Source organism: Hyla sarda, unplaced genomic scaffold, assembly GCF_029499605.1.
Source record: "Hyla sarda isolate aHylSar1 unplaced genomic scaffold, aHylSar1.hap1 scaffold_1764, whole genome shotgun sequence".
Taxonomy (NCBI): Eukaryota; Metazoa; Chordata; class Amphibia; order Anura; family Hylidae; genus Hyla; species Hyla sarda.
Genome location: NW_026608408.1, coordinates 17,090 through 37,861, shown reverse-complemented (window position 1 = coordinate 37,861; position 20,772 = coordinate 17,090). Strand labels below are relative to the sequence as shown.

The 20,772-nt window shown below is 46.5% G+C and overlaps 9 non-coding genes and 1 pseudogene across 9 annotated transcripts; all 10 read left to right on the top strand.

The window, feature by feature from the left end:
• The first annotated feature begins 496 nt into the window (after positions 1-496).
• On the top strand, positions 497-687 carry LOC130313401 (U2 spliceosomal RNA). Its single transcript, XR_008861332.1, has one exon. It is a non-coding gene; the product is annotated as a U2 spliceosomal RNA (small nuclear RNA).
• Positions 688-2,770: 2,083 nt separating this feature from the next.
• Positions 2,771-2,961, top strand: LOC130313400 (U2 spliceosomal RNA). Its single transcript, XR_008861331.1, has one exon. It is a non-coding gene; the product is annotated as a U2 spliceosomal RNA (small nuclear RNA).
• A 2,086-nt stretch (positions 2,962-5,047) lies between these two features.
• LOC130313398 (U2 spliceosomal RNA) lies at positions 5,048-5,238 on the top strand. Its single transcript, XR_008861330.1, has one exon. It is a non-coding gene; the product is annotated as a U2 spliceosomal RNA (small nuclear RNA).
• Positions 5,239-7,337: 2,099 nt separating this feature from the next.
• Positions 7,338-7,528, top strand: LOC130313397 (U2 spliceosomal RNA). The gene has a single exon (XR_008861329.1). It is a non-coding gene; the product is annotated as a U2 spliceosomal RNA (small nuclear RNA).
• Positions 7,529-9,613: 2,085 nt separating this feature from the next.
• On the top strand, positions 9,614-9,804 carry LOC130313396 (U2 spliceosomal RNA). Its single transcript, XR_008861328.1, has one exon. It is a non-coding gene; the product is annotated as a U2 spliceosomal RNA (small nuclear RNA).
• Positions 9,805-11,883: 2,079 nt separating this feature from the next.
• On the top strand, positions 11,884-12,043 carry LOC130313419 (U2 spliceosomal RNA; annotated as a pseudogene).
• Positions 12,044-12,735: 692 nt separating this feature from the next.
• On the top strand, positions 12,736-12,924 carry LOC130313418 (U2 spliceosomal RNA). Its single transcript, XR_008861347.1, has one exon. It is a non-coding gene; the product is annotated as a U2 spliceosomal RNA (small nuclear RNA).
• Positions 12,925-15,016: 2,092 nt separating this feature from the next.
• Positions 15,017-15,207, top strand: LOC130313395 (U2 spliceosomal RNA). Its single transcript, XR_008861327.1, has one exon. It is a non-coding gene; the product is annotated as a U2 spliceosomal RNA (small nuclear RNA).
• Positions 15,208-17,303: 2,096 nt separating this feature from the next.
• On the top strand, positions 17,304-17,494 carry LOC130313394 (U2 spliceosomal RNA). The gene has a single exon (XR_008861326.1). It is a non-coding gene; the product is annotated as a U2 spliceosomal RNA (small nuclear RNA).
• A 2,082-nt stretch (positions 17,495-19,576) lies between these two features.
• On the top strand, positions 19,577-19,767 carry LOC130313393 (U2 spliceosomal RNA). The gene has a single exon (XR_008861325.1). It is a non-coding gene; the product is annotated as a U2 spliceosomal RNA (small nuclear RNA).
• The last annotated feature ends 1,005 nt before the right edge of the window (positions 19,768-20,772 follow it).

Genomic DNA, 20,772 nt, shown 5'->3' with positions numbered 1-20,772 from the left:
GAGCATCAGCACTGCTCTGCCTGAGCAGAACCATCACCGCCATAGGTTGTCAAATAACCCGGATTTAACCCACACAGGTAAGTCCAATGGGGTGCAGGCATGTCCTCTATGCTTACAGCTTCCCGTGGGTGTTGGTTTGATACCGTTTGGGGACAGCCAAGGAGGCATCTGCAGGCAACAAAGGTAGGTGTGTGCTTGTGTGTGTGTTTCCTATGCAGATCCTAAGCCCAGTGTCACATGCAAGTAGGAGGAGTAAGAAGGGTTCCTGGCAAATCCGGGTTATGGATTGCATTTAAAAAGGCCCCGTGGGAGTGCAATGGGCCCCTGTCTTGCTGCTTAGCAATAATGGTATGGGTTTAGGTTCTGCTGTGTGTACTGGTGGTTGACTGCCCCCCAGCCCAGAGTGTGCATGGAAAATTGTCTGGCAGCCTCCCTGACAGCAAGCAGTGATAGTGCCCATGAAGGGGACCTTGTTGGGCCCGCCCCTTTCACGGTTATCGCTTCTCGGCCTTTTGGCTAAGATCAAGTGTAGTATCTGTTCTTATCAGTTTAATATCTGATACGTCCCCTATCTGGGGACCATATATTAAATGGATTTTTGAGAACGGGGGCCGATTTCGAAGCTTGCTTCCGTCGCCCTATGCATTGACCCGATATGGCAGTATCTTCGGGTACAGTGCACCACCCCCTTACAGGGTTAAAAAGAAAGATTCCTACTTTCATTGCTACCTGCTTGCTGGCTAGCCAGCTAGCCAGCCCTGTGGGCCTTGCTGCTGCTGCAGCCAAAAAACAAAAGGTGGTGCTGCTGCTGCTTCTGCTGCTTCTGCTTCTGCTTGTGTCTGGCCCCTGTTGGAGCGTCCAGGCACAGGACTTCTGCTGCTGCTGACTAAATGGCCTCCTTAATTGGATCATTTGAGTAGCCAGCACACCTGTGCAGGTAGGGCATGACATGATAGGCAGCTGCCTTGATAGCGGGTGGGTGCTGAATGTTCCTAATTGACAAAATAAGATTAATGCTTATGAAGAAATATAAAATCTCATCCCTTCCCCAATATCGCGCCACACCCCTACCCCTTAATTCCCTGGTTGAACTTGATGGACATATGTCTTTTTTCGACCGTACTAACTATGTAACTATGTAACATAACATGGGGGGGGTCTCCTGGCTGTTCACACAGGTGTGTCATTGCTGTACATTGACCATGCATTGCTTCTGTGGTATTGCAAAGGCAAAGACAAATGCTTCCAGCCATCCATTGCACTAATGGATTGGTCATCAGCTGGCTGTCTATGTCCCGCATCAATATAGACCAAAGTACAGAGGGTTAGGCTATGCTATTGTGCACCTACCTGATGCATCAGAAGGTGCGAGGCCCTTGCTAAATTCTGTGCACAGACTTTGAGATCTATGCTTTAGACTGTATCTAAACCTGCTCCAACATGGACTGACATTCTGGCCTACTTTCAGCCGATGCGATTTGTCTGTCGCTGAACAGTCGCTTTTTATGTATTCAGCACCTATGTATAATGTTGTAAAAATGCTCTAGAAGCTAAAGTCGCAGAAATGTCACACATATTTGGCCTGCAACTTTCTGTGCGACAAATTCAGACAGGAAAAATCAGTATAAATCCTTAGAAAATTATCCCCCAGTGTCTCCATCTGCTGGCGGTATTGAATAAGCATTGCTGCACTGATGGGGTATGCATTAGACGAAAAAAAAGAAGAAAAAGAAGAATAATACGCCCAGAAAAGAGGCGAAAAGGAGAAAAACGTAAAAAAACTTGAAAAAAAAGTAAGAGGAAGAGAAGGGAAAAAAAGGTGGAAATGGGTTTAAAAGTGATTTCGGCGGAGAAATATATATATATATATATATATATATATATATATATATATATATGCGCACACACACACATAGATATAAACGTATTCTCCGTTGAGATATTGCAGCCGCTGCTGTGTCCAGGCCCAGGAGCCTTAGCACTGTGCTGTGATGTCACTCAATACCACTGACATCACTAGGTGTAAACAACATCTCTCCTTTGCTGTGTATGTGACTATGGAGCTGTTTGGTGATGTCGTCTATTACGGCCTTCATAGAAGCAACAGGAGATTGTTGCATCCATCTTGAACCCTCAGAACTACAGTGCTATGATGTCACTCACTTCCACAGGCCTTGCAGAGTGTAAACAACAACAACCCAGCTTTGTTGTGTATGTAACCATAGGGATTTGTGATGTCACCTAGAACCTTCACAGCAGCGACAGCTTTATGAGGAGCATCAGCACTGCTCTGCCTGAGCAGAACCATCACCGCCATAGGTTGTCAAATAACCCGGATTTAACCCACACAGGTAAGTCCAATGGGGTGCAGGCATGTCCTCTATGCTTACAGCTTCCCGTGGGTGTTGGTTTGATACCGTTTGGGGACAGCCAAGGAGGCATCTGCAGGCAACAAAGGTAGGTGTGTGCTTGTGTGTGTGTTTCCTATGCAGATCCTAAGCCCAGTGTCACATGCAAGTAGGAGGAGTAAGAAGGGTTCCTGGCAAATCCGGGTTATGGATTGCATTTAAAAAGGCCCCGTGGGAGTGCAATGGGCCCCTGTCTTGCTGCTTAGCAATAATGGTATGGGTTTAGGTTCTGCTGTGTGTACTGGTGGTTGACTGCCCCCCAGCCCAGAGTGTGCATGGAAAATTGTCTGGCAGCCTCCCTGACAGCAAGCAGTGATAGTGCCCATGAAGGGGACCTTGTTGGGCCCGCCCCTTTCACGGTTATCGCTTCTCGGCCTTTTGGCTAAGATCAAGTGTAGTATCTGTTCTTATCAGTTTAATATCTGATACGTCCCCTATCTGGGGACCATATATTAAATGGATTTTTGAGAACGGGGGCCGATTTCGAAGCTTGCTTCCGTCGCCCTATGCATTGACCCGATATGGCAGTATCTTCGGGTACAGTGCACCACCCCCTTACAGGGTTAAAAAGAAAGATTCCTACTTTCATTGCTACCTGCTTGCTGGCTAGCCAGCTAGCCAGCCCTGTGGGCCTTGCTGCTGCTGCAGCCAAAAAACAAAAGGTGGTGCTGCTGCTGCTTCTGCTGCTTCTGCTTCTGCTTGTGTCTGGCCCCTGTTGGAGCGTCCAGGCACAGGACTTCTGCTGCTGCTGACTAAATGGCCTCCTTAATTGGATCATTTGAGTAGCCAGCACACCTGTGCAGGTAGGGCATGACATGATAGGCAGCTGCCTTGATAGCGGGTGGGTGCTGAATGTTCCTAATTGACAAAATAAGATTGATGCTTATGAAGAAATATAAAATCTCATCCCTTCCCCAATATCGCGCCACACCCCTACCACTTAATTCCCTGGTTGAACTTGATGGACATATGTCTTTTTTCGACCGTACTAACTATGTAACTATGTAACATAACATGGGGGGGGGGGGGGGGGTCTCCTGGCTGTTCACACAGGTGTGTCATTGCTGTACATTGACCATGCATTGCTTCTGTGGTATTGCAAAGGCAAAGACAAATGCTTCCAGCCATCCATTGCACTAATGGATTGGTCATCAGCTGGCTGTCTATGTCCCGCATCAATATAGACCAAAGTACAGAGGGTTAGGCTATGCTATTGTGCACCTACCTGATGCATCAGAAGGTGCGAGGCCCTTGCTAAATTCTGTGCACAGACTTTGAGATCTATGCTTTAGACTGTATCTAAACCTGCTCCAACATGGACTGACATTCTGGCCTACTTTCAGCCGATGCGACTTGTCTGTCGCTGAACAGTCGCTTTTTATGTATTCAGCACCTATGTATAATGTTGTAAAAATGCTCTAGAAGCTAAAGTCGCAGAAATGTCACACATATTTGGCCTGCAACTTTCTGTGCGACAAATTCAGACAGGAAAAATCAGTATAAATCCTTAGAAAATTATCCCCCAGTGTCTCCATCTGCTGGCGGTATTGAATAAGCATTGCTGCACTGATGGGGTATGCATTAGACGAAAAAAAAGAAGAAAAAGAAGAATAATACGCCCAGAAAAGAGGCGAAAAGGAGAAAAACGTAAAAAAACGTGAAAAAAAAGTAAGAGGAAGAGAAGGGAAAAAAAGGTGGAAATGGGTTTAAAAGTGATTTCGGCGGAGAAATATATATATATATATATATATATATATATATATATATGCGCACACACACACATAGATATAAACGTATTCTCCGTTGAGATATTGCAGCCGCTGCTGTGTCCAGGCCCAGGAGCCTTAGCACTGTGCTGTGATGTCACTCAATACCACTGACATCACTAGGTGTAAACAACATCTCTCCTTTGCTGTGTATGTGACTATGGAGCTGTTTGGTGATGTCGTCTATTACGGCCTTCATAGAAGCAACAGGAGATTGTTGCATCCATCTTGAACCCTCAGAACTACAGTGCTATGATGTCACTCACTTCCACAGGCCTTGCAGAGTGTAAACAACAACAACCCAGCTTTGTTGTGTATGTAACCATAGGGATTTGTGATGTCACCTAGAACCTTCACAGCAGCGACAGCTTTATGAGGAGCATCAGCACTGCTCTGCCTGAGCAGAACCATCACCGCCATAGGTTGTCAAATAACCCGGATTTAACCCACACAGGTAAGTCCAATGGGGTGCAGGCATGTCCTCTATGCTTACAGCTTCCCGTGGGTGTTGGTTTGATACCGTTTGGGGACAGCCAAGGAGGCATCTGCAGGCAACAAAGGTAGGTGTGTGCTTGTGTGTGTGTTTCCTATGCAGATCCTAAGCCCAGTGTCACATGCAAGTAGGAGGAGTAAGAAGGGTTCCTGGCAAATCCGGGTTATGGATTGCATTTAAAAAGGCCCCGTGGGAGTGCAATGGGCCCCTGTCTTGCTGCTTAGCAATAATGGTATGGGTTTAGGTTCTGCTGTGTGTACTGGTGGTTGACTGCCCCCCAGCCCAGAGTGTGCATGGAAAATTGTCTGGCAGCCTCCCTGACAGCAAGCAGTGATAGTGCCCATGAAGGGGACCTTGTTGGGCCCGCCCCTTTCACGGTTATCGCTTCTCGGCCTTTTGGCTAAGATCAAGTGTAGTATCTGTTCTTATCAGTTTAATATCTGATACGTCCCCTATCTGGGGACCATATATTAAATGGATTTTTGAGAACGGGGGCCGATTTCGAAGCTTGCTTCCGTCGCCCTATGCATTGACCCGATATGGCAGTATCTTCGGGTACAGTGCACCACCCCCTTACAGGGTTAAAAAGAAAGATTCCTACTTTCATTGCTACCTGCTTGCTGGCTAGCCAGCTAGCCAGCCCTGTGGGCCTTGCTGCTGCTGCAGCCAAAAAACAAAAGGTGGTGCTGCTGCTGCTTCTGCTGCTTCTGCTTCTGCTTGTGTCTGGCCCCTGTTGGAGCGTCCAGGCACAGGACTTCTGCTGCTGCTGACTAAATGGCCTCCTTAATTGGATCATTTGAGTAGCCAGCACACCTGTGCAGGTAGGGCATGACATGATAGGCAGCTGCCTTGATAGCGGGTGGGTGCTGAATGTTCCTAATTGACAAAATAAGATTAATGCTTATGAAGAAATATAAAATCTCATCCCTTCCCCAATATCGCGCCACACCCCTACCCCTTAATTCCCTGGTTGAACTTGATGGACATATGTCTTTTTTCGACCGTACTAACTATGTAACTATGTAACATAACATGGGGGGGGTCTCCTGGCTGTTCACACAGGTGTGTCATTGCTGTACATTGACCATGCATTGCTTCTGTGGTATTGCAAAGGCAAAGACAAATGCTTCCAGCCATCCATTGCACTAATGGATTGGTCATCAGCTGGCTGTCTATGTCCCGCATCAATATAGACCAAAGTACAGAGGGTTAGGCTATGCTATTGTGCACCTACCTGATGCATCAGAAGGTGCGAGGCCCTTGCTAAATTCTGTGCACAGACTTTGAGATCTATGCTTTAGACTGTATCTAAACCTGCTCCAACATGGACTGACATTCTGGCCTACTTTCAGCCGATGCGACTTGTCTGTCGCTGAACAGTCGCTTTTTATGTATTCAGCACCTATGTATAATGTTGTAAAAATGCTCTAGAAGCTAAAGTCGCAGAAATGTCACACATATTTGGCCTGCAACTTTCTGTGCGACAAATTCAGACAGGAAAAATCAGTATAAATCCTTAGAAAATTATCCCCCAGTGTCTCCATCTGCTGGCGGTATTGAATAAGCATTGCTGCACTGATGGGGTATGCATTAGACGAAAAAAAAGAAGAAAAAGAAGAATAATACGCCCAGAAAAGAGGCGAAAAGGAGAAAAACGTAAAAAAACGTGAAAAAAAAGTAAGAGGAAGAGAAGGGAAAAAAAGGTGGAAATGGGTTTAAAAGTGATTTCGGCGGAGAAATATATATATATATATATATATATATATATATATATATATATATATATATATATATATATGCGCACACACACACATAGATATAAACGTATTCTCCGTTGAGATATTGCAGCCGCTGCTGTGTCCAGGCCCAGGAGCCTTAGCACTGTGCTGTGATGTCACTCAATACCACTGACATCACTAGGTGTAAACAACATCTCTCCTTTGCTGTGTATGTGACTATGGAGCTGTTTGGTGATGTCGTCTATTACGGCCTTCATAGAAGCAACAGGAGATTGTTGCATCCATCTTGAACCCTCAGAACTACAGTGCTATGATGTCACTCACTTCCACAGGCCTTGCAGAGTGTAAACAACAACAACCCAGCTTTGTTGTGTATGTAACCATAGGGATTTGTGATGTCACCTAGAACCTTCACAGCAGCGACAGCTTTATGAGGAGCATCAGCACTGCTCTGCCTGAGCAGAACCATCACCGCCATAGGTTGTCAAATAACCCGGATTTAACCCACACAGGTAAGTCCAATGGGGTGCAGGCATGTCCTCTATGCTTACAGCTTCCCGTGGGTGTTGGTTTGATACCGTTTGGGGACAGCCAAGGAGGCATCTGCAGGCAACAAAGGTAGGTGTGTGCTTGTGTGTGTGTTTCCTATGCAGATCCTAAGCCCAGTGTCACATGCAAGTAGGAGGAGTAAGAAGGGTTCCTGGCAAATCCGGGTTATGGATTGCATTTAAAAAGGCCCCGTGGGAGTGCAATGGGCCCCTGTCTTGCTGCTTAGCAATAATGGTATGGGTTTAGGTTCTGCTGTGTGTACTGGTGGTTGACTGCCCCCCAGCCCAGAGTGTGCATGGAAAATTGTCTGGCAGCCTCCCTGACAGCAAGCAGTGATAGTGCCCATGAAGGGGACCTTGTTGGGCCCGCCCCTTTCACGGTTATCGCTTCTCGGCCTTTTGGCTAAGATCAAGTGTAGTATCTGTTCTTATCAGTTTAATATCTGATACGTCCCCTATCTGGGGACCATATATTAAATGGATTTTTGAGAACGGGGGCCGATTTCGAAGCTTGCTTCCGTCGCCCTATGCATTGACCCGATATGGCAGTATCTTCGGGTACAGTGCACCACCCCCTTACAGGGTTAAAAAGAAAGATTCCTACTTTCATTGCTACCTGCTTGCTGGCTAGCCAGCTAGCCAGCCCTGTGGGCCTTGCTGCTGCTGCAGCCAAAAAACAAAAGGTGGTGCTGCTGCTGCTTCTGCTGCTTCTGCTTCTGCTTGTGTCTGGCCCCTGTTGGAGCGTCCAGGCACAGGACTTCTGCTGCTGCTGACTAAATGGCCTCCTTAATTGGATCATTTGAGTAGCCAGCACACCTGTGCAGGTAGGGCATGACATGATAGGCAGCTGCCTTGATAGCGGGTGGGTGCTGAATGTTCCTAATTGACAAAATAAGATTAATGCTTATGAAGAAATATAAAATCTCATCCCTTCCCCAATATCGCGCCACACCCCTACCCCTTAATTCCCTGGTTGAACTTGATGGACATATGTCTTTTTTCGACCGTACTAACTATGTAACTATGTAACATAACATGGGGGGGGGGGGTCTCCTGGCTGTTCACACAGGTGTGTCATTGCTGTACATTGACCATGCATTGCTTCTGTGGTATTGCAAAGGCAAAGACAAATGCTTCCAGCCATCCATTGCACTAATGGATTGGTCATCAGCTGGCTGTCTATGTCCCGCATCAATATAGACCAAAGTACAGAGGGTTAGGCTATGCTATTGTGCACCTACCTGATGCATCAGAAGGTGCGAGGCCCTTGCTAAATTCTGTGCACAGACTTTGAGATCTATGCTTTAGACTGTATCTAAACCTGCTCCAACATGGACTGACATTCTGGCCTACTTTCAGCCGATGCGACTTGTCTGTCGCTGAACAGTCGCTTTTTATGTATTCAGCACCTATGTATAATGTTGTAAAAATGCTCTAGAAGCTAAAGTCGCAGAAATGTCACACATATTTGGCCTGCAACTTTCTGTGCGACAAATTCAGACAGGAAAAATCAGTATAAATCCTTAGAAAATTATCCCCCAGTGTCTCCATCTGCTGGCGGTATTGAATAAGCATTGCTGCACTGATGGGGTATGCATTAGACGAAAAAAAAGAAGAAAAAGAAGAATAATACGCCCAGAAAAGAGGCGAAAAGGAGAAAAACGTAAAAAAACGTGAAAAAAAAGTAAGAGGAAGAGAAGGGAAAAAAAGGTGGAAATGGGTTTAAAAGTGATTTCGGCGGAGAAATATATATATATATATATATATATATATATATATATATATATACGCACACACACACATAGATATAAACGTATTCTCCGTTGAGATATTGCAGCCGCTGCTGTGTCCAGGCCCAGGAGCCTTAGCACTGTGCTGTGATGTCACTCAATACCACTGACATCACTAGGTGTAAACAACATCTCTCCTTTGCTGTGTATGTGACTATGGAGCTGTTTGGTGATGTCGTCTATTACGGCCTTCATAGAAGCAACAGGAGATTGTTGCATCCATCTTGAACCCTCAGAACTACAGTGCTATGATGTCACTCACTTCCACAGGCCTTGCAGAGTGTAAACAACAACAACCCAGCTTTGTTGTGTATGTAACCATAGGGATTTGTGATGTCACCTAGAACCTTCACAGCAGCGACAGCTTTATGAGGAGCATCAGCACTGCTCTGCCTGAGCAGAACCATCACCGCCATAGGTTGTCAAATAACCCGGATTTAACCCACACAGGTAAGTCCAATGGGGTGCAGGCATGTCCTCTATGCTTACAGCTTCCCGTGGGTGTTGGTTTGATACCGTTTGGGGACAGCCAAGGAGGCATCTGCAGGCAACAAAGGTAGGTGTGTGCTTGTGTGTGTGTTTCCTATGCAGATCCTAAGCCCAGTGTCACATGCAAGTAGGAGGAGTAAGAAGGGTTCCTGGCAAATCCGGGTTATGGATTGCATTTAAAAAGGCCCCGTGGGAGTGCAATGGGCCCCTGTCTTGCTGCTTAGCAATAATGGTATGGGTTTAGGTTCTGCTGTGTGTACTGGTGGTTGACTGCCCCCCAGCCCAGAGTGTGCATGGAAAATTGTCTGGCAGCCTCCCTGACAGCAAGCAGTGATAGTGCCCATGAAGGGGACCTTGTTGGGCCCGCCCCTTTCACGGTTATCGCTTCTCGGCCTTTTGGCTAAGATCAAGTGTAGTATCTGTTCTTATCAGTTTAATATCTGATACGTCCCCTATCTGGGGACCATATATTAAATGGATTTTTGAGAACGGGGGCCGATTTCGAAGCTTGCTTCCGTCGCCCTATGCATTGACCCGATATGGCAGTATCTTCGGGTACAGTGCACCACCCCCTTACAGGGTTAAAAAGAAAGATTCCTACTTTCATTGCTACCTGCTTGCTGGCTAGCCAGCTAGCCAGCCCTGTGGGCCTTGCTGCTGCTGCAGCCAAAAAACAAAAGGTGGTGCTGCTGCTGCTTCTGCTTCTGCTTGTGTCTGGCCCCTGTTGGAGCGTCCAGGCACAGGACTTCTGCTGCTGCTGACTAAATGGCCTCCTTAATTGGATCATTTGAGTAGCCAGCACACCTGTGCAGGTAGGGCATGACATGATAGGCAGCTGCCTTGATAGCGGGTGGGTGCTGAATGTTCCTAATTGACAAAATAAGATTAATGCTTATGAAGAAATATAAAATCTCATCCCTTCCCCAATATCGCGCCACACCCCTACCCCTTAATTCCCTGGTTGAACTTGATGGACATATGTCTTTTTTCGACCGTACTAACTATGTAACTATGTAACATAACATGGGGGGGGGGGGGGGTCTCCTGGCTGTTCACACAGGTGTGTCATTGCTGTACATTGACCATGCATTGCTTCTGTGGTATTGCAAAGGCAAAGACAAATGCTTCCAGCCATCCATTGCACTAATGGATTGGTCATCAGCTGGCTGTCTATGTCCCGCATCAATATAGACCAAAGTACAGAGGGTTAGGCTATGCTATTGTGCACCTACCTGATGCATCAGAAGGTGCGAGGCCCTTGCTAAATTCTGTGCACAGACTTTGAGATCTATGCTTTAGACTGTATCTAAAGCTGCTCCAACATGGACTGACATTCTGGCCTACTTTCAGCCGATGCGACTTGTCTGTCGCTGAACAGTCGCTTTTTATGTATTCAGCACCTATGTATAATGTTGTAAAAATGCTCTAGAAGCTAAAGTCGCAGAAATGTCACACATATTTGGCCTGCAACTTTCTGTGCGACAAATTCAGACAGGAAAAATCAGTATAAATCCTTAGAAAATTATCCCCCAGTGTCTCCATCTGCTGGCGGTATTGAATAAGCATTGCTGCACTGATGGGGTATGCATTAGACGAAAAAAAAGAAGAAAAAGAAGAATAATACGCCCAGAAAAGAGGCGAAAAGGAGAAAAACGTAAAAAAACGTGAAAAAAAAGTAAGAGGAAGAGAAGGGAAAAAAAGGTGGAAATGGGTTTAAAAGTGATTTCGGCGCAGAAATATATATATATATATATATATATATATATATATATATATATGCGCACACACACACATAGATATAAACGTATTCTCCGTTGAGATATTGCAGCCGCTGCTGTGTCCAGGCCCAGGAGCCTTAGCACTGTGCTGTGATGTCACTCAATACCACTGACATCACTAGGTGTAAACAACATCTCTCCTTTGCTGTGTATGTGACTATGGAGCTGTTTGGTGATGTCGTCTATTATGGCCTTCATAGAAGCAACAGGAGATTGTTGCATCCATCTTGAACCCTCAGAACTACAGTGCTATGATGTCACTCACTTCCACAGGCCTTGCAGAGTGTAAACAACAACAACCCAGCTTTGTTGTGTATGTAACCATAGGGATTTGTGATGTCACCTAGAACCTTCACAGCAGCGACAGCTTTATGAGGAGCATCAGCACTGCTCTGCCTGAGCAGAACCATCACCGCCATAGGTTGTCAAATAACCCGGATTTAACCCACACAGGTAAGTCCAATGGGGTGCAGGCATGTCCTCTATGCTTACAGCTTCCCGTGGGTGTTGGTTTGATACCGTTTGGGGACAGCCAAGGAGGCATCTGCAGGCAACAAAGGTAGGTGTGTGCTTGTGTGTGTGTTTCCTATGCAGATCCTAAGCCCAGTGTCACATGCAAGTAGGAGGAGTAAGAAGGGTTCCTGGCAAATCCGGGTTATGGATTGCATTTAAAAAGGCCCCGTGGGAGTGCAATGGGCCCCTGTCTTGCTGCTTAGCAATAATGGTATGGGTTTAGGTTCTGCTGTGTGTACTGGTGGTTGACTGCCCCCCAGCCCAGAGTGTGCATGGAAAATTGTCTGGCAGCCTCCCTGACAGCAAGCAGTGATAGTGCCCATGAAGGGGACCTTGTTGGGCCCGCCCCTTTCACGGTTATCGCTTCTCGGCCTTTTGGCTAAGATCAAGTGTAGTATCTGTTCTTATCAGTTTTCATGCTGGTGGGGATGGGTGCTGCATGGAGGATGCAGGTGTACCAGGGCTTTCCGGGGCTGGTTCTGAGGAATCAGCTCGACGGCTGCCCCGATGTGACCTGTTCCCTCCGGGTCTCGCCATGAGGCTGAGAGGGTCTAGAGCCGAGGTACTTTTGTGCCTCGGGGAGTGGTGACCCCGAGGTGCCGAAACTCACTGGGAGAATAGGCTCACTGAGTTGAAGCACGGGCACCATAATCTCTTCACCTTGTGGCACTCACCTCTTGATTCCCGGCCTTCTGGCTAGGATCAGAGAAATTTTTATAGATCCGGCCGGATGTCCGGGCAGTATATCTGCACACATTCACTTATTTATTTATTTTTTGTCTCACTGTGTCACTTTTTGCGTGTTGTGTGTTCACAGGATTTGTCAGGATGCGGTAGCCCTTCTGGGTGTCCCTCCTGGCGGTCTAGGGGAGGTGTGTGTGGCCATTAGGTTCCGCACCTCCCTGCAAACACCCCGGGTACTCCTGCTTCGCAGGGTACCTACCGTAATCGGCTCTGCGGGCAGATACCTTGGCTAACGCCAAGGGGGATGCCGGGAGCATTTGTGGTCTCCTAGTAGCTTCGGCGAAAAGGGACACCGAACCTGGAACCTCGCAGGTACCTCTTGGTCCGGAGGCGAAGGGTAAGGTTTGTTGGGGGGCCTCTCTCCTATCGGAGAAGGGCTTGCGATAGACCGCATCCTTTGTGCACGTTTTTTTAGTGTAACACGTTTGCACTTTTTCTTGCACTTTGGGTGAATCGAAAGCACGTTCCTCGGCTTTAGATAAAAAAAAAAAAAAAAAAAAAAATCTGTTCTTATCAGTTTAATATCTGATACGTCCCCTATCTGGGGACCATATATTAAATGGATTTTTGAGAACGGAGGCCGATTTCGAAGCTTGCTTCCGTCGCCCTATGCATTGACCCGATATGGCAGTATCTTCGGGTACAGTGCACCACCCCCTTACAGGGTTAAAAAGAAAGATTCCTACTTTCATTGCTACCTGCTTGCTGGCTAGCCAGCTAGCCAGCCCTGTGGGCCTTGCTGCTGCTGCAGCCAAAAAACAAAAGGTGGTGCTGCTGCTGCTTCTGCTGCTTCTGCTTCTGCTTGTGTCTGGCCCCTGTTGGAGCATCCAGGCACAGGACTTCTGCTGCTGCTGACTAAATGGCCTCCTTAATTGGATCATTTGAGTAGCCAGCACACCTGTGCAGGTAGGGCATGACATGATAGGCAGCTGCCTTGATAGCGGGTGGGTGCTGAATGTTCCTAATTGACAAAATAAGATTAATGCTTATGAAGAAATATAAAATCTCATCCCTTCCCCAATATCGCGCCACACCCCTACCCCTTAATTCCCTGGTTGAACTTGATGGACATATGTCTTTTTTCGACCGTACTAACTATGTAACTATGTAACATAACATGGGGGGGGGGGGGGGTCTCCTGGCTGTTCACACAGGTGTGTCATTGCTGTACATTGACCATGCATTGCTTCTGTGGTATTGCAAAGGCAAAGACAAATGCTTCCAGCCATCCATTGCACTAATGGATTGGTCATCAGCTGGCTGTCTATGTCCCGCATCAATATAGACCAAAGTACAGAGGGTTAGGCTATGCTATTGTGCACCTACCTGATGCATCAGAAGGTGCGAGGCCCTTGCTAAATTCTGTGCACAGACTTTGAGATCTATGCTTTAGACTGTATCTAAACCTGCTCCAACATGGACTGACATTCTGGCCTACTGTCAGCCGATGCGACTTGTCTGTCGCTGAACAGTCGCTTTTTATGTATTCAGCACCTATGTATAATGTTGTAAAAATGCTCTAGAAGCTAAAGTCGCAGAAATGTCACACATATTTGGCCTGCAACTTTCTGTGCGACAAATTCAGACAGGAAAAATCAGTATAAATCCTTAGAAAATTATCCCCCAGTGTCTCCATCTGCTGGCGGTATTGAATAAGCATTGCTGCACTGATGGGGTATGCATTAGACGAAAAAAAAGAAGAAAAAGAAGAATAATACGCCCAGAAAAGAGGCGAAAAGGAGAAAAACGTAAAAAAACGTGAAAAAAAAGTAAGAGGAAGAGAAGGGAAAAAAAGGTGGAAATGGGTTTAAAAGTGATTTCGGCGGAGAAATATATATATATATATATATATATATATATATATATATATATATATGCGCACACACACACATAGATATAAACGTATTCTCCGTTGAGATATTGCAGCCGCTGCTGTGTCCAGGCCCAGGAGCCTTAGCACTGTGCTGTGATGTCACTCAATACCACTGACATCACTAGTTGTAAACAACATCTCTCCTTTGCTGTGTATGTGACTATGGAGCTGTTTGGTGATGTCGTCTATTACGGCCTTCATAGAAGCAACAGGAGATTGTTGCATCCATCTTGAACCCTCAGAACTACAGTGCTATGATGTCACTCACTTCCACAGGCCTTGCAGAGTGTAAACAACAACAACCCAGCTTTGTTGTGTATGTAACCATAGGGATTTGTGATGTCACCTAGAACCTTCACAGCAGCGACAGCTTTATGAGGAGCATCAGCACTGCTCTGCCTGAGCAGAACCATCACCGCCATAGGTTGTCAAATAACCCGGATTTAACCCACACAGGTAAGTCCAATGGGGTGCAGGCATGTCCTCTATGCTTACAGCTTCCCGTGGGTGTTGGTTTGATACCGTTTGGGGACAGCCAAGGAGGCATCTGCAGGCAACAAAGGTAGGTGTGTGCTTGTGTGTGTGTTTCCTATGCAGATCCTAAGCCCAGTGTCACATGCAAGTAGGAGGAGTAAGAAGGGTTCCTGGCAAATCCGGGTTATGGATTGCATTTAAAAAGGCCCCGTGGGAGTGCAATGGGCCCCTGTCTTGCTGCTTAGCAATAATGGTATGGGTTTAGGTTCTGCTGTGTGTACTGGTGGTTGACTGCCCCCCAGCCCAGAGTGTGCATGGAAAATTGTCTGGCAGCCTCCCTGACAGCAAGCAGTGATAGTGCCCATGAAGGGGACCTTGTTGGGCCCGCCCCTTTCACGGTTATCGCTTCTCGGCCTTTTGGCTAAGATCAAGTGTAGTATCTGTTCTTATCAGTTTAATATCTGATACGTCCCCTATCTGGGGACCATATATTAAATGGATTTTTGAGAACGGGGGCCGATTTCGAAGCTTGCTTCCGTCGCCCTATGCATTGACCCGATATGGCAGTATCTTCGGGTACAGTGCACCACCCCCTTACAGGGTTAAAAAGAAAGATTCCTACTTTCATTGCTACCTGCTTGCTGGCTAGCCAGCTAGCCAGCCCTGTGGGCCTTGCTGCTGCTGCAGCCAAAAAACAAAAGGTGGTGCTGCTGCTGCTTCTGCTGCTTCTGCTTCTGCTTGTGTCTGGCCCCTGTTGGAGCGTCCAGGCACAGGACTTCTGCTGCTGCTGACTAAATGGCCTCCTTAATTGGATCATTTGAGTAGCCAGCACACCTGTGCAGGTAGGGCATGACATGATAGGCAGCTGCCTTGATAGCGGGTGGGTGCTGAATGTTCCTAATTGACAAAATAAGATTAATGCTTATGAAGAAATATAAAATCTCATCCCTTCCCCAATATCGCGCCACACCCCTACCCCTTAATTCCCTGGTTGAACTTGATGGACATATGTCTTTTTTCGACCGTACTAACTATGTAACTATGTAACATAACATGGGGGGGGGGGGGGGGGTCTCCTGGCTGTTCACACAGGTGTGTCATTGCTGTACATTGACCATGCATTGCTTCTGTGGTATTGCAAAGGCAAAGACAAATGCTTCCAGCCATCCATTGCACTAATGGATTGGTCATCAGCTGGCTGTCTATGTCCCGCATCAATATAGACCAAAGTACAGAGGGTTAGGCTATGCTATTGTGCACCTACCTGATGCATCAGAAGGTGCGAGGCCCTTGCTAAATTCTGTGCACAGACTTTGAGATCTATGCTTTAGACTGTATCTAAACCTGCTCCAACATGGACTGACATTCTGGCCTACTTTCAGCCGATGCGACTTGTCTGTCGCTGAACAGTCGCTTTTTATGTATTCAGCACCTATGTATAATGTTGTAAAAATGCTCTAGAAGCTAAAGTCGCAGAAATGTCACACATATTTGGCCTGCAACTTTCTGTGCGACAAATTCAGACAGGAAAAATCAGTATAAATCCTTAGAAAATTATCCCCCAGTGTCTCCATCTGCTGGCGGTATTGAATAAGCATTGCTGCACTGATGGGGTATGCATTAGACGAAAAAAAAGAAGAAAAAGAAGAATAATACGCCCAGAAAAGAGGCGAAAAGGAGAAAAACGTAAAAAAACGTGAAAAAAAAGTAAGAGGAAGAGAAGGGAAAAAAAGGTGGAAATGGGTTTAAAAGTGATTTCGGCGGAGAAATATATATATATATATATATATATATATATATATATATATATATATATGCGCACACACACACATAGATATAAACGTATTCTCCGTTGAGATATTGCAGCCGCTGCTGTGTCCAGGCCCAGGAGCCTTAGCACTGTGCTGTGATGTCACTCAATACCACTGACATCACTAGGTGTAAACAACATCTCTCCTTTGCTGTGTATGTGACTATGGAGCTGTTTGGTGATGTCGTCTATTACGGCCTTCATAGAAGCAACAGGAGATTGTTGCATCCATCTTGAACCCTCAGAACTACAGTGCTATGATGTCACTCACTTCCACAGGCCTTGCAGAGTGTAAACAACAACAACCCAGCTTTGTTGTGTATGTAACCATAGGGATTTGTGATGTCACCTAGAACCTTCACAGCAGCGACAGCTTTATGAGGAGCATCAGCACTGCTCTGCCTGAGCAGAACCATCACCGCCATAGGTTGTCAAATAACCCGGATTTAACCCACACAGGTAGGTCCAATGGGGTGCAGGCATGTCCTCTATGCTTACAGCTTCCCGTGGGTGTTGGTTTGATACCGTTTGGGGACAGCCAAGGAGGCATCTGCAGGCAACAAAGGTAGGTGTGTGCTTGTGTGTGTGTTTCCTATGCAGATCCTAAGCCCAGTGTCACATGCAAGTAGGAGGAGTAAGAAGGGTTCCTGGCAAATCCGGGTTATGGATTGCATTTAAAAAGGCCCCGTGGGAGTGCAATGGGCCCCTGTCTTGCTGCTTAGCAATAATGGTATGGGTTTAGGTTCTGCTGTGTGTACTGGTGGTTGACTGCCCCCCAGCCCAGAGTGTGCATGGAAAATTGTCTGGCAGCCTCCCTGACAGCAAGCAGTGATAGTGCCCATGAAGGGGACCTTGTTGGGCCCGCCCCTTTCACGGTTATCGCTTCTCGGCCTTTTGGCTAAGATCAAGTGTAGTATCTGTTCTTATCAGTTTAATATCTGATACGTCCCCTATCTGGGGACCATATATTAAATGGATTTTTGAGAACGGGGGCCGATTTCGAAGCTTGCTTCCGTCGCCCTATGCATTGACCCGATATGGCAGTATCTTCGGGTACAGTGCACCACCCCCTTACAGGGTTAAAAAGAAAGATTCCTACTTTCATTGCTACCTGCTTGCTGGCTAGCCAGCTAGCCAGCCCTGTGGGCCTTGCTGCTGCTGCAGCCAAAAAACAAAAGGTGGTGCTGCTGCTGCTTCTGCTTCTGCTTGTGTCTGGCCCCTGTTGGAGCGTCCAGGCACAGGACTTCTGCTGCTGCTGACTAAATGGCCTCCTTAATTGGATCATTTGAGTAGCCAGCACACCTGTGCAGGTAGGGCATGACATGATAGGCAGCTGCCTTGATAGCGGGTGGGTGCTGAATGTTCCTAATTGACAAAATAAGATTAATGCTTATGAAGAAATATAAAATCTCATCCCTTCCCCAATATCGCGCCACACCCCTACCCCTTAATTCCCTGGTTGAACTTGATGGACATATGTCTTTTTTCGACCGTACTAACTATGTAACTATGTAACATAACATGGGGGGGGGGGGGCTCCTGGCTGTTCACACAGGTGTGTCATTGCTGTACATTGACCATGCATTGCTTCTGTGGTATTGCAAAGGCAAAGACAAATGCTTCCAGCCATCCATTGCACTAATGGATTGGTCATCAGCTGGCTGTCTATGTCCCGCATCAATATAGACCAAAGTACAGAGGGTTAGGCTATGCTATTGTGCACCTACCTGATGCATCAGAAGGTGCGAGGCCCTTGCTAAATTCTGTGCACAGACTTTGAGATCTATGCTTTAGACTGTATCTAAACCTGCTCCAACATGGACTGACATTCTGGCCTACTTTCAGCCGATGCGACTTGTCTGTCGCTGAACAGTCGCTTTTTATGTATTCAGCACCTATGTATAATGTTGTAAAAATGCTCTAGAAGCTAAAGTCGCAGAAATGTCACACATATTTGGCCTGCAACTTTCTGTGCGACAAATTCAGACAGGAAAAATCAGTATAAATCCTTAGAAAATTATCCCCCAGTGTCTCCATCTGCTGGCGGTATTGAATAAGCATTGCTGCACTGATGGGGTATGCATTAGACGAAAAAAAAGAAGAAAAAGAAGAATAATACGCCCAGAAAAGAGGCGAAAAGGAGAAAAACGTAAAAAAACGTGAAAAAAAAGTAAGAGGAAGAGAAGGGAAAAAAAGGTGGAAATGGGTTTAAAAGTGATTTCGGCGGAGAAATATATATATATATATATATATATATATATATATATATATATATATATGCGCACACACACACATAGATATAAACGTATTCTCCGTTGAGATATTGCAGCCGCTGCTGTGTCCAGGCCCAGGAGCCTTAGCACTGTGCTGTGATGTCACTCAATACCACTGACATCACTAGGTGTAAACAACATCTCTCCTTTGCTGTGTATGTGACTATGGAGCTGTTTGGTGATGTCGTCTATTACGGCCTTCATAGAAGCAACAGGAGATTGTTGCATCCATCTTGAACCCTCAGAACTACAGTGCTATGATGTCACTCACTTCCACAGGCCTTGCAGAGTGTAAACAACAACAACCCAGCTTTGTTGTGTATGTAACCATAGGGATTTGTGATGTCACCTAGAACCTTCACAGCAGCGACAGCTTTATGAGGAGCATCAGCACTGCTCTGCCTGAGCAGAACCATCACCGCCATAGGTTGTCAAATAACCCGGATTTAACCCACACAGGTAAGTCCAATGGGGTGCAGGCATGTCCTCTATGCTTACAGCTTCCCGTGGGTGTTGGTTTGATACCGTTTGGGGACAGCCAAGGAGGCATCTGCAGGCAACAAAGGTAGGTGTGTGCTTGTGTGTGTGTTTCCTATGCAGATCCTAAGCCCAGTGTCACATGCAAGTAGGAGGAGTAAGAAGGGTTCCTGGCAAATCCGGGTTATGGATTGCATTTAAAAAGGCCCCGTGGGAGTGCAATGGGCCCCTGTCTTGCTGCTTAGCAATAATGGTATGGGTTTAGGTTCTGCTGTGTGTACTGGTGGTTGACTGCCCCCCAGCCCAGAGTGTGCATGGAAAATTGTCTGGCAGCCTCCCTGACAGCAAGCAGTGATAGTGCCCATGAAGGGGACCTTGTTGGGCCCGCCCCTTTCACGGTTATCGCTTCTCGGCCTTTTGGCTAAGATCAAGTGTAGTATCTGTTCTTATCAGTTTAATATCTGATACGTCCCCTATCTGGGGACCATATATTAAATGGATTTTTGAGAACGGGGGCCGATTTCGAAGCTTGCTTCCGTCGCCCTATGCATTGACCCGATATGGCAGTATCTTCGGGTACAGTGCACCACCCCCTTACAGGGTTAAAAAGAAAGATTCCTACTTTCATTGCTACCTGCTTGCTGGCTAGCCAGCTAGCCAGCCCTGTGGGCCTTGCTGCTGCTGCAGCCAAAAAACAAAAGGTGGTGCTGCTGCTGCTTCTGCTGCTTCTGCTTCTGCTTGTGTCTGGCCCCTGTTGGAGCGTCCAGGCACAGGACTTCTGCTGCTGCTGACTAAATGGCCTCCTTAATTGGATCATTTGAGTAGCCAGCACACCTGTGCAGGTAGGGCATGACATGATAGGCAGCTGCCTTGATAGCGGGTGGGTGCTGAATGTTCCTAATTGACAAAATAAGATTAATGCTTATGAAGAAATATAAAATCTCATCCCTTCCCCAATATCGCGCCACACCCCTACCCCTTAATTCCCTGGTTGAACTTGATGGACATATGTCTTTTTTCGACCGTACTAACTATGTAACTATGTAACATAACATGGGGGGGGGGTCTCCTGGCTGTTCACACAGGTGTGTCATTGCTGTACATTGACCATGCATTGCTTCTGTGGTATTGCAAAGGCAAAGACAAATGCTTCCAGCCATCCATTGCACTAATGGATTGGTCATCAGCTGGCTGTCTATGTCCCGCATCAATATAGACCAAAGTACAGAGGGTTAGGCTATGCTATTGTGCACCTACCTGATGCATCAGAAGGTGCGAGGCCCTTGCTAAATTCTGTGCACAGACTTTGAGATCTATGCTTTAGACTGTATCTAAACCTGCTCCAACATGGACTGACATTCTGGCCTACTTTCAGCCGATGCGACTTGTCTGTCGCTGAACAGTCGCTTTTTATGTATTCAGCACCTATGTATAATGTTGTAAAAATGCTCTAGAAGCTAAAGTCGCAGAAATGTCACACATATTTGGCCTGCAACTTTCTGTGCGACAAATTCAGACAGGAAAAATCAGTATAAATCCTTAGAAAATTATCCCCCAGTGTCTCCATCTGCTGGCGGTATTGAATAAGCATTGCTGC